The 10,980-nt window shown below is 44.7% G+C and overlaps 1 long non-coding RNA gene across 3 annotated transcripts; it reads left to right on the plus strand.

The window, feature by feature from the left end:
• The first annotated feature begins 6,025 nt into the window (after window positions 1-6,025).
• On the plus strand, window positions 6,026-10,532 carry LOC119464633 (uncharacterized). 3 transcript variants are annotated; one of them, XR_007463354.1, is made up of 4 exons: window positions 6,026-6,173; window positions 6,873-6,975; window positions 8,660-8,842; window positions 10,337-10,532. It is a non-coding gene; the product is annotated as an uncharacterized LOC119464633 (long non-coding RNA). The 3 variants fall into 3 exon arrangements; XR_005194490.2 differs by lacking the exon at window positions 6,873-6,975 and having other exon boundaries at window positions 6,030-6,173; window positions 10,337-10,530; XR_007463355.1 differs by lacking the exons at window positions 6,026-6,173; window positions 6,873-6,975 and adding an exon at window positions 7,298-7,317 and having other exon boundaries at window positions 10,337-10,531.
• The last annotated feature ends 448 nt before the right edge of the window (window positions 10,533-10,980 follow it).

The raw sequence follows: 10,980 nt of genomic DNA on the forward strand, positions 1-10,980 counted from the left end.
ACAACCAATTTGCTGCCTGGAACATACTGCAACTCAAACTCGTACTTCAGCAGTCGAAGGAATAGTCGTTGCAGACGCGGTGGCATGCGCCTATTTCCTTCTTTGAAATTGCCAATAATGGGTTGTGGTCGGTTTCGATAACGATATGTCTTCCGATGACATAATCATTGAACTTTCACAGCCGAATGTTATGCCCAGGGCCTCTTTTTCTATTTGGGCGTACCTTCGCTCGGTTTCTGTGAGTGCCCCCGATGCGTTGCCTACCGGGCGCCAGTCTCCTTCATGTTGTTGGAAATGCACTGCCCCGAGTGCAAATGCTGACGCATCCGTCGACAGTTTTCGAGGAAGCTCGGGATTAAAGATAGCCAGGACGGGTGCTTCCGTCAGCATCATTTTGAGCTGCGCCCACTCACGCTCGTGAACATGCGTCCATTCGAAAACTGTGTCGTTTCTAATCAGGCTGCGCAAGGCCTCAGTATGGGCTGACAACAGTGGAAAGTACTTCCCGAAATATTTCACGGTGCCAAGCAAGCGTTGAACGTCTTTCTTGGTCGTTGGCGGAAGGTGCTTTAAAACTCTAAACTTTAAAAGGTCGGGATTGGGCTCAATACCTTTGGCACTAACCTTATTACCCAAGAAGCTGATTTCAGTGCGTCCAAAAATGCACTTTTCTGCATTCAAAGTTATATATGCCCTCTGCCTGTGCCCTTTCCAGCGCTTTGTACAGCCGTTCATCGTGTTCCTTTTGCATAGAACCCCGCACTAGTACATCGTCAATGTACACACGTGTTCCCGGGAGGTCATCAAATATCTGGCTCATTGTACGCTGGAAAACTTCGGGTGCAGATGCAATACCTAACGGCAGTCTGAGATACCGATAACGGCCAAACGGCGAACTGAATGTGCAGATTTCTGATGTCTTTTTGTCGAGAGGAATTTGATAAAAACCACTGTTGGCATCGAGTCTGCCGAAATATTTTGCATGCGCTAGATCCCCTTCGATTTCTTCCCGGCATGGCAACTGAAAGTGCACTCTCTTCACCGCCCTATTAATTGCCCGCGGGTCCATGCATACTCTTAAATCTCCATTTTTCTTCCTCACGATAACCAGGGGACTTACCCAGTCTGACGGTTCTTCCACCTTCTCGATGATGTTCGCAACATTCATTCGGTCGAATTTTTCATAAGCGGCTTCTTGAGGGCGTAAGGTACAAGCCGGGTTGGCTGTACCACACGGACAGCGTCCTCTCGAAGCACCATTTTGCACTCGCGCCGCGTCCTGCCAATGCTGGTGAATAACCTTGGGAATGCCTGCTCTAGGCCTGCGTATGCCTCGCCGCTGTCCACCGCGTTCACTCTGTTGACCAGACCAAGTTGCTCACTTGCCCGAGGCCCAGGACGGCTTGCTTCTTTTTACTATGATGAACTCAAGTAGCACACGCCGTTTGTTTAACTGCACGGCGAGGCGAACCTCTCCACTGTGTGGTATTTCGCCACTCCCATAATGGCGCAAGATGCTCCTCGTGGGGTACGGCTGCTGCCTAGTTCCGAGCCTTTTGAACAGCGAGCGCGGCAACAAGTTAGCCTGCGCTCCCGTATTGACCTTCAGCTGCACATCAGTTCCCGCAATGTTCGTTGTTACAATCCAGTCGCGACTTTCGGGGCCACGCTTACTTTCCGTCGTCCTCATCTCCAAGACGTCGAAGTCACTGTCACTCTCCGCTCCTTCGACCACATCATCAACAGCTGCTCGCTTGCTTGTACATCAGGCGGCGAAGTGATTAGGCTTCGTGCACTTGTTGCATGTTTTGCCGAACACCGGACACTTCCTTGGCGCGTCCAAGAAGTTTCAGTACCGGCATTTTTGGCTTCCGCGTTTAGCTTGCGTTCGTCAAACAGGTTCATTCTTGTTTTCCTCCATCCACGCCCTATTTTGTGATTCGACCAGTTCCTCAGCTTTGCAGCATTCCACTGCTGTGACCAGCGTCAGGTCTTTCTTTCGAAGAAGTTTTTCTCGCAGGGAAGTGCTGCAAATGACATACACGATTTGGTCTCGCAACACGAAATTACGCAAATCCCCGAAGTTGCACGTTCTTGCTTTTAGTTGCAGATCCCGAAAGAACTGTTCAAATGGCTTTCCGTGTGCCTGACGACGCGAGCGGAACACATAGCGTTCGTAAGTCTCATTACACTTAGGTAAGCAGTAGTTTTCAAACGTTTTAGCCAACGCGTCGTAGTCATTAGCTTCCTCCGGTGATACGTTCAGGGTATTAAACACTTCAATTGCTTATTGACCCGCAACATGCAAAAAAATTGCAGCTTTCTGCTCCTTACTCCGTGGCTTCGTGGGCTCCCTTTCTATCAGGTACAGCTCGATGTGTTGCTTGAACGTCTGCCAGGACGCCGCTGCGTTGTCGCCCACTTGCAGTGGCTCAGGCGGGCGTAGGTCAGTCATGGTTCCATGTATCGAGCGTAATGCGCACGGTGGCCACCACAAGAAGAAGCCTTTATTGACGACACGGGCACGCATATATAGCCGCGCTTGCGCACAGCGTTGTTCGCACAGTGTTGCTGTCTTGGCTGGCCGTTGCAATGACCTCACATTCTTTTTTCTTCCGCCGGAAATGTTCCCTCCTCACACAGATGGCGCTAATTAATAGGTTCGCCCCATGAACCGCCGATGAACCGCCATGTTTTGAACGTATCGGCTTCTACAGAAGCATCGCTACCTGGTATATCTACCTTGGTGCGTGTGCGTGCCCACTCTCCCACTGCGGCGCATGCGCGCAGCCCTGCCGGCATCTGCCGCCGACTCCAAGGTCGATTCACATAGGTCGCGAAGCTTCGGGCGAAAAGCGGTTCAGAACAAATTGTCACCGACATCAGCAAGGGTGGTTATGGGAGCGGTGATTGAAGCGCGACTATGTTTGGTGGGAACAAACATTGGGAAATAAAAAAAGCATTTTATAAATAAAGAGATGCAGAGATACATTCATGCAACGAAAATAAAGTTCCTAATCAATTTTATATACGCGTGATAAAAAAAGAGGAGACAATTCTGTTTGACTTAATCATTAACAATAAATACCTTTTTTTCAGCGCCCACCGTAAGAGCGTCCACCTACACACTAAACAATTTCTCACCCTTAAGGGTGTAAAATAGGGTGCTCCCTAAATTTACACCCCACTGCACACCCTTCGAGCACCCTATTTGGGCCGGAGCACCCTACGAGCAAGACGCAAAGGGTGCATTTACCGGAAGGGTGTAAACGAGGGTGCAAGAAGGGTGCTATAACAAATGGGTGCTTAAGTGCTCATAAGGGTGTACAGTATGGGACAAAATTTTGTGGACCACGTGATCAGAAAACGAAGCGGATAGCTTTTAGCGGTCGCCTGGCTAGCCACCGCGGCCTCACTAGGAGCCTTGCTAAAGTAGTGATCGGCTGAGCGCCGGCAGCATCCCGCCGAGGGGAAGGTCCAGTTTTTTCCTGGCGCTCGTGCAGCCTCAACCTCTGCGGCTTGCGACCGGCGCTGACCAAGCATGACGCGCAAGCTCATTACCGTCGGCTGTGTACGGCACTTGGGGAGCTGAAATAACAGCATTTTGACTTTCACCGCAAGTGCGGCCTCCAGCCAGCGGTTAATAAATCTATCGGCTTCGTTTGCAGAACACGTGGCCTACAAACTTTTGTCTACGACTGTACATGTAGTGTAGTATATTTTTACACAGGTTACAAAGAAAGATTAAACCAACAGGACAACGGGAACACAATATGGCTTTTGTGCAGGATAAATATTTATTTGTCTTGCAAAATACGAGCTTGTTATGTCATCCTTCGAAAATGCATTGTAATTCCATATGCATATTGCTCGTGCAAATATATAGCAGCGGCAAATACAAGTGATAAATTTTCTTGCAGTGAATGGTGCAACTTCTGTTTCCACATAGATTTCGGAGATTCACAAAATATAAAAAGCCGACATCTCAGTCATACCCAGTGAACCACGAACCTTTCTTCAAGGTCTATAATTGATCCCAACGTCAACGTCTTGAGGTGACGTACATATTACGTCTCGAGTAGGTACCTTTTTATAAGGAAATGCATGGATGTCTAAAGATGTATTATCTACATGAATGTTAGACTACCAGATAACGTACTATGGATGTACATAGGATATCATTCAGGCACCATAAAATTAATTGGTGCACTTAGCACTTGAACCATACCTCCTACGTTTCGTAGGCGTGCAGAATGTATCTATGAATGTATGTATGCATGCACTTACGTGGTGTGTACTGTAATTGTTATTATTGGGTTTTTATTGTTATTATTATTATTGTTATTATTAATATTTAACACGCCCGAAGTTAGGGATATGAAATTACGAATAGATTTACCCCGACGTTAGGAAGTGCTATAGTATAATATATTTTAATGCCTGAGATGTTTAAGTAATTAAGAATTATATTGAAATCTCGGGCAGCAAACAAAAAATGGAGGGAAGCTTAAGCTTCGCCGTTAAGAGTGGAAAGCGATAGAGTTATCGGGCCCCGTTCGCATCGCATTTTTCTTTATGACTAGACTTCACTGCAACACAGAATGTGGGAAATCCAGCTTAAAAGACCAAACTTACACAAATCCCCTTAAAGTGGGCTTCACTTTTAAACAGAAATGGGTTGCTGGGAAGACGTTTTTACAGGGGCAATATAAGTGGTCTTATATTAAAATGTGAAGGCCCTGGTTGCTTTTTAAATATTTTATTAATTGTTTGCTATTGCCCCGACGCGCCCGCGCGTGTTCAGAACATTAGGCAGGCTAAGTTCCAATTTGACCTTGTCGAGGATGCGAGCGACATCTGGATAGGATTTTTGCAAGTAAACTACCCGAGCGCGCCACTGTTGGTATAGTAAAAATGCTGGAAAAGGGGTTTTTGTTTGCGTTTTCTCGTACCAGAATTGTTTTCTCGTACACTCAAATTATAATACGATGCCACCATGGCTGTATGTTGTGGTTAAGTCGTACTTTACCATTTTTTTCTGACGGATTTTACTGTGAGAAATTCAATTTTTGTTCACTAACACCTTGCGCCACACGAAGGGCCTGCGCGGTCGGGGTGGTCCGGGATGATTTTCTCTACCACGGACGTCGGCGCTTACGCCGACACCAACGCCGCATTTTCTGCTGACACGGGGTCCTTAACGCTGTCGTGTTAATTTATATGATTGACCTTCAAGGCTTATCTGCAATCCACTCCATAATATAAGCATATTCCCCGCGCAGCCTCGTAACATTGCACACGACATTGTGTCTAAATCTCTATTATATAATTGCTGTGCTATTTTATTTTATTATTTTAATATCTGATGCCTTATTTTAATATAATTGTGTTGTTCATTTTGTTGCTTTTGTATAGTTTAGATCACAACCTACTGGTTTAAATAATCTCAAGTAGTGACAGTTCCCTGAAATATAAACAATATTACATAATTGCTATCTTTTTGTTTCGACGCGCTATAAATCATTGCGTCCAAAGTTCGCCTTTATCTCTTGCCTACCCCAATTCGATAATTTTTGGTTGGTGCACGTGTAGGTATAGCAATCGGTATTAGTATTGTGCTAATTGTTTGTTTCTTCGAAATAACTTTTTCTAGCAAATGAACGTAATATTTCAAATTTCACGCCAAAGTCCTGTAAATTGTCCTTAACAAAATGGCGCCTACAATAATCAACAGCTTTTCGTTTATACTTTAAAGATAAAACCTTCTGAACGTTGTGTTTTTTGTATAATTATTATTACATAATATTACATTTAATATTATAAAATAATACCGTAATTATAGTAGCAATTTTAAAGAAGAATTGGCAAGAAGCAGCTGTGGCGCAACGTCTCGCGTTTCCCTTCTGCCTGCTTTGGCGGCGTATTTGCGTTGCGATAGCATCATTCTTCTCGGAGCCGGAGTGAAATTGAAGTCGCGTGTTTGCATTAGTTTTTTTAATTGCTGTTGGGGCTGGGGCTACGTGATCGTCACTGGCGTCCTCCAGAGTGCCCACCGATCGGAAAGTCGTACGAACCGCAAGCTTTGAACGTCTGTTTATCGCAACATCGAAAGCGGCGGCACAGAAGACGCGATGTGAGCTCCGGTGGGAACAGCAGCCCTTTGTCTCGTAACGGTAAGTAAACGTTTGTTAGCGCAGCTAGCACGCGTATGTGTATTGATTATGAACACTATGTTGAGATATGTCAAGAGCAGAGCACGCCGCGAGGTTGCCGAATTGTTTGAAGCGCTTGGCCAGCCTGTCGAGGCCGGCGACAGCCTTGCGTACCGGCAGCTCAGTAAGCGTTCGCGACGGGCTAGCAGTAGCGTGCCCAAAAGTGAACCGCAAGCGAGCTACTCCGAAAGCGAGTATCCTAGCTTCAGTGCAGTAAGCGCAACGCCTGTTAGCAGTAGCGCGGCTACAGTCTATTGTTCAAGGCTGGTATTTTGTAGCGATGCCTTTCCGGTTGCTAATGCCCCTTCGCGCTTTTCGCGCTTGGTCAGTGGTCAGAGCGACGGTCCGTTCACGTTATCAACTGGATCAGCTGGCCGTGAGTGGTGGATGTTATGACTAGTAAATAAAGCATAAGGCATCGCTACAAAATACCGGCCCAGGTTGCACAGAAAGCAGCTCAGATTGTTCAGATCGTAATGCAGAGGTTTCCGTCGACTGGTGACTATCCGAAGCCGGTGAGGATTCAGAAGAACGGTTTTCCGATGTATTTAACGCTGACGTGCTGGAAACCGCAGAACGGGCAGGAAGCCAAAGCACTAGCAGCTAAAATTTCGCAGCTTCGCTTGCAAAGTGGGCTTTACAATGTAACATTACTCACAGGTCCCTGACACCGCCTCTCCGACTTCTAAGAGCACACGGGTTTTTCCGGAATCTTCCAAAAGATGCTAGAACTTTTCTGAAGACCCCCCGTGGGGCTGTCGAGGTATGTGCATATGTAGCCTTAAACTAGCTTAAATTTCGTTGAGAAATTTGAAGACAGAGCACGCTTCCACTTCAAATGCACCTGCTACGTGTTTTGCATCTGCTGTTTGATAATGACAAGAGCATATGTAGGTGGAACGTGGTTGGAGTGGCAGCATGCGTATTTTGCACATTGTATACATCAGAGCATTTGGAGCACCGCCAAATTTTTTTGTTATCTTTTTTATTGGCCGAGTTGTTGAGATGATAAAATAGTTTTGCTGGTGAGAAAGTTCGAGATGTAGTAATTTGCTTACTGTGTGCTTACAGCCCACAACTGAGGGACGTAGTAGAAAGTAGAGCTGTAAGTAAATTGTTATTTTACTTGGGGCAGCCAGCTGTGGGGATTCTAGACAATGTGATTCTGGGCACATCCATTATTGTAAAAATCCTTGAGCGTACAAATTCATTGAGGCTGGAACAGAGAGCAATATTCCCATACACTCCAAACGTAATAACTGCGGACAGAAGCTTCACCAGACGTGCGTTTTAATATCAAGGAAAAACACCTAGGGAAACCTATGAAGCTTTCATCATCTACATGAGAGGAGTGACTTGCGTCAGCCCGCCTTCGACCACACTCGTAAAGAAACTGCTCTACCTGAAATCTTAAGTTCTTTTCTCTCAGAAATTGTGTCTGACTTTTGTTTTTTGGGGTGTCATTAATCTTTCTGTTCTTTCTTGAGAGAACTTATTGCACATGATCATAAAACCACTTTCAATTGGTAGTATCAGCATGTGTTCTGTCATTTGTGTTGTTTGCACTGCTTTGCCTTTTCCTTGTTTCTATGATGCTTACTAAACATTTCATTTGGCCCTTTACAATAAGTGACCTCTGAATTCGAGCACAATATTATTCTATTGTTCATGCAACTCGCGGGACTCCTGGAAGGTAGCCTTGCGCTACAGATTCAAGAATCAGCGAAGAGTTCTCCCTAGGGATGGTTGTGTGGGCGAAAACCACACGAAGTTTGGGTCACGCAGGAAGGGCAGTGAAGAAACAGCCACAGTGGAGCTCCAGTGGCACAAAGTGCAAAAGATCGTGGGGGGCATTCCGCAGTGAAATACAATATGTTGATTTGTTTATCTAGGATGACGTGTAGCAAGCTAATGGTGACCGTAGTATTTTCATTTGATAATGCTTTCAACTATTTCTAATTTTCACTGAGTAGAAGCGCTCAGAATTTAATTGTCTTTTTAGTGCTCTCTGTTTTGAGGTGGTATCAAAGTATTTTGGATTCGTGATTCAATTTAGGCAGGCCAAATATTTAACAAATCAATTTAGCTAGGCGAAACTAAATACCATAAATCAGAAAGACCAATTGCAACAAAATGCAAGGATACAGTTGAAACGAGGCCTTTCGGATACTAATAAAGTTATTTGGTGCTCGACCACAGTCCTTTGTGGGTTTGCTGCCTGTCTAGCAGGTGGGAACAAGGCCATATCTTAATCCACCTAATTAGCTATTTTCATGGTTGACGAAATCCTACGTAGTTGTGTGTTGGTGTAAATGTATCACATGAAAAGGATTGTAAATGAGGCCGTTAACTTTTGACAATACCTCTTGAACATTACTTGAATATTTCCTTGCATAGTGCAGGTGTATTTATGCTGCAATCAGCTATATTGGTGTTGCTTCCCTCAGGATGTTGCTATCTCTACAATAGCCGGAGAAGACGAAACAAGTTTTGCAATGCACACGGACTGGCTCAGTTGTGAATGTCACAAATGCTCCCCTAACGAGGATCAAATCAATGAAAGGATGGCCTTGATAAATAATATTCATGAGGCGAAGAGGAAGTACCCATACATGATGAGCTTTGAGAGGGTAAGTACTTTTGCTACTATGTATGAAACAGCATTTACATTAACTTAGCCTGCATGGTTGTGGAGGCGGCTGCATTCAAAAAGAACTAGAGCTTTTGTAAATGGTTTAAAAACTAATTTTAATGCACACACATGTTCTAGTGTACTAAAAAAAAGACTACTGCTCTCTACATATTTATCTGATGAAAAAGTTAGTGCTCTAATGTATTCGGGCAGAAGACTCATTAGCTATGTCACCAAGGCTGTACTTGCGCCACAGACGCTTGGCCATCAAAAGGTACACCACAAAGCAATGAAAGTCGTTCAACGCTTGTATGAAGACACTGGCATTTGTGATGAATACTGACTGAACTACATTGTGTGTGTGTGTGTGCATAGTGCTTATGTGTGAAAAATACTAGAGAACTGTGTTGAAGAGATAACTTTTGAACTTACCGAAAGCAAGACTTTCTTTTTTATTATTGCGATAGCAATTACATGGACACTCCAAAGCGGATTTCTGCCGTCGCCGTGAGGTTCCGTATGACGTCAACGGTGATGAAATCGCCGTATGCTGTATGTGCGACTGAAAGGGCGCGAGGGACGCGCACTTTCATGGCGAGCGAACACATGGCGGAAGACAAACGCGCTTCTGCGCTGTGCTCCATGAAGGGCTGCAGAATTAAGCATCTCTTTTCTCCTTTACAATCACCATATATATATATATATATATATATATATATATAGAGAGAGAGAGAGAGAGAGAGAGAGCAAATACTTCTTCCATGGCGTGAAAGGCCGGGGGGTGGGGGAAAGGAGGGAGGGGAGGCGACGTTTAGCTGCCGCACCAAATCCCTATTTATGTAAAAACGTTGGGAGACAGAAGGTGGGTAAAGACTTCCGGCGCTGCTCGACGAGTGTCCTGTTCAGATCTCATCGAAAACCTCCGAGCCACCCGCAGAGGCACCGGCAACAGTCACCAACGCCGGGCACGTTCGGTGCGAACGCGGGCACGACGACGGCGTCGACAACAGTACTGCGCGTTGCTGATGCTGCTGCATGTCCAAATTTATACAGCTGATAAAACTACTATGCTTACTCCGTATAGCTCTCTACTAATTTGCTATCGCAATTGATGCTTCGCCTTTCGGGTGAAACTGCGACAATTTTTAAAAACTTTTCTGTGTTAAGCGAAAAAGGGTAGTGGTGGCTAAGACATGGGGACAACTCGATTCATTTTTATTTCAATAAAAAAAGAGTAAACAATGAGCACCATAACTTGGTTTTCTTTTCTGTGTGACTAGAAATTTTCAGTTTCTCATACACCTTCAGAAGAAAAATGCCATTTCTATTTCGTGAGGTCAGAGTGCTCACTTGGATTGTTTACATCTGTCGTTTGCCAAATCTTCAATGTAAATTGTGTGCTTGTAGATAACATGATGGTAAAAATAACTGCTATGTATTTGCTTGGTTCTTGTAGTGCACTTCGGACACATCTTTCTTTGCAATTTTGCAGTGACTTTGCAAGACTGACTAAGATTGACCCATCACCTTGTATTGCAAAAGGGATCAACAAAATTGTGAAAATGGCAGAAATGAAACACATCCCTTGCGAAGCAAGTGTAATGGCATCACTTCAAAAGGCTCGTGAGATGTCACCGGAGAGGCTGCGAACACGACGTGAGTACTGTTACAAAGGCTTCATCGGCAGCTTTTAGACCTACACTCCGTGACATTATTTTTGCAGGGTTTCGTCTCATAGGCATAACATTAGAGTACATCTGTGTTCAATTATTTGGTTCTTTTAAGACAGTTCTTCAGGTTTTCAACTCATATCTTCTCTAAAACTTAAATTCTTTAATGGTAGGTTGTTTGATCTGTGGAATGGAAATAAACTGGCGTAGTGTTGCACAGTTACATGCGTAGATCAAGAATATTCTGTGCCATGGCAGGCACAGAATAGTCTTGACGGGAAAGGTCTTCAAGGTGCAGTCGACATAAATAAGGGGATGTTACCCTAGCACCAGTGTTCATTTGCTTTTAGTGACAGAAAATCACAGCGTTAATAGTTTTCAAAACCAACCTTTGTCACAGATTTAGGGAACTTTAGGAAGATACTAAACAAGTGCATTAAAGTGTTCGCTATAAACCTTTCGCTTT

The sequence above is a fragment of the Dermacentor silvarum genome, chromosome 9, assembly GCF_013339745.2.
Source record: "Dermacentor silvarum isolate Dsil-2018 chromosome 9, BIME_Dsil_1.4, whole genome shotgun sequence".
Classification (NCBI taxonomy): domain Eukaryota; kingdom Metazoa; phylum Arthropoda; class Arachnida; order Ixodida; family Ixodidae; genus Dermacentor; species Dermacentor silvarum.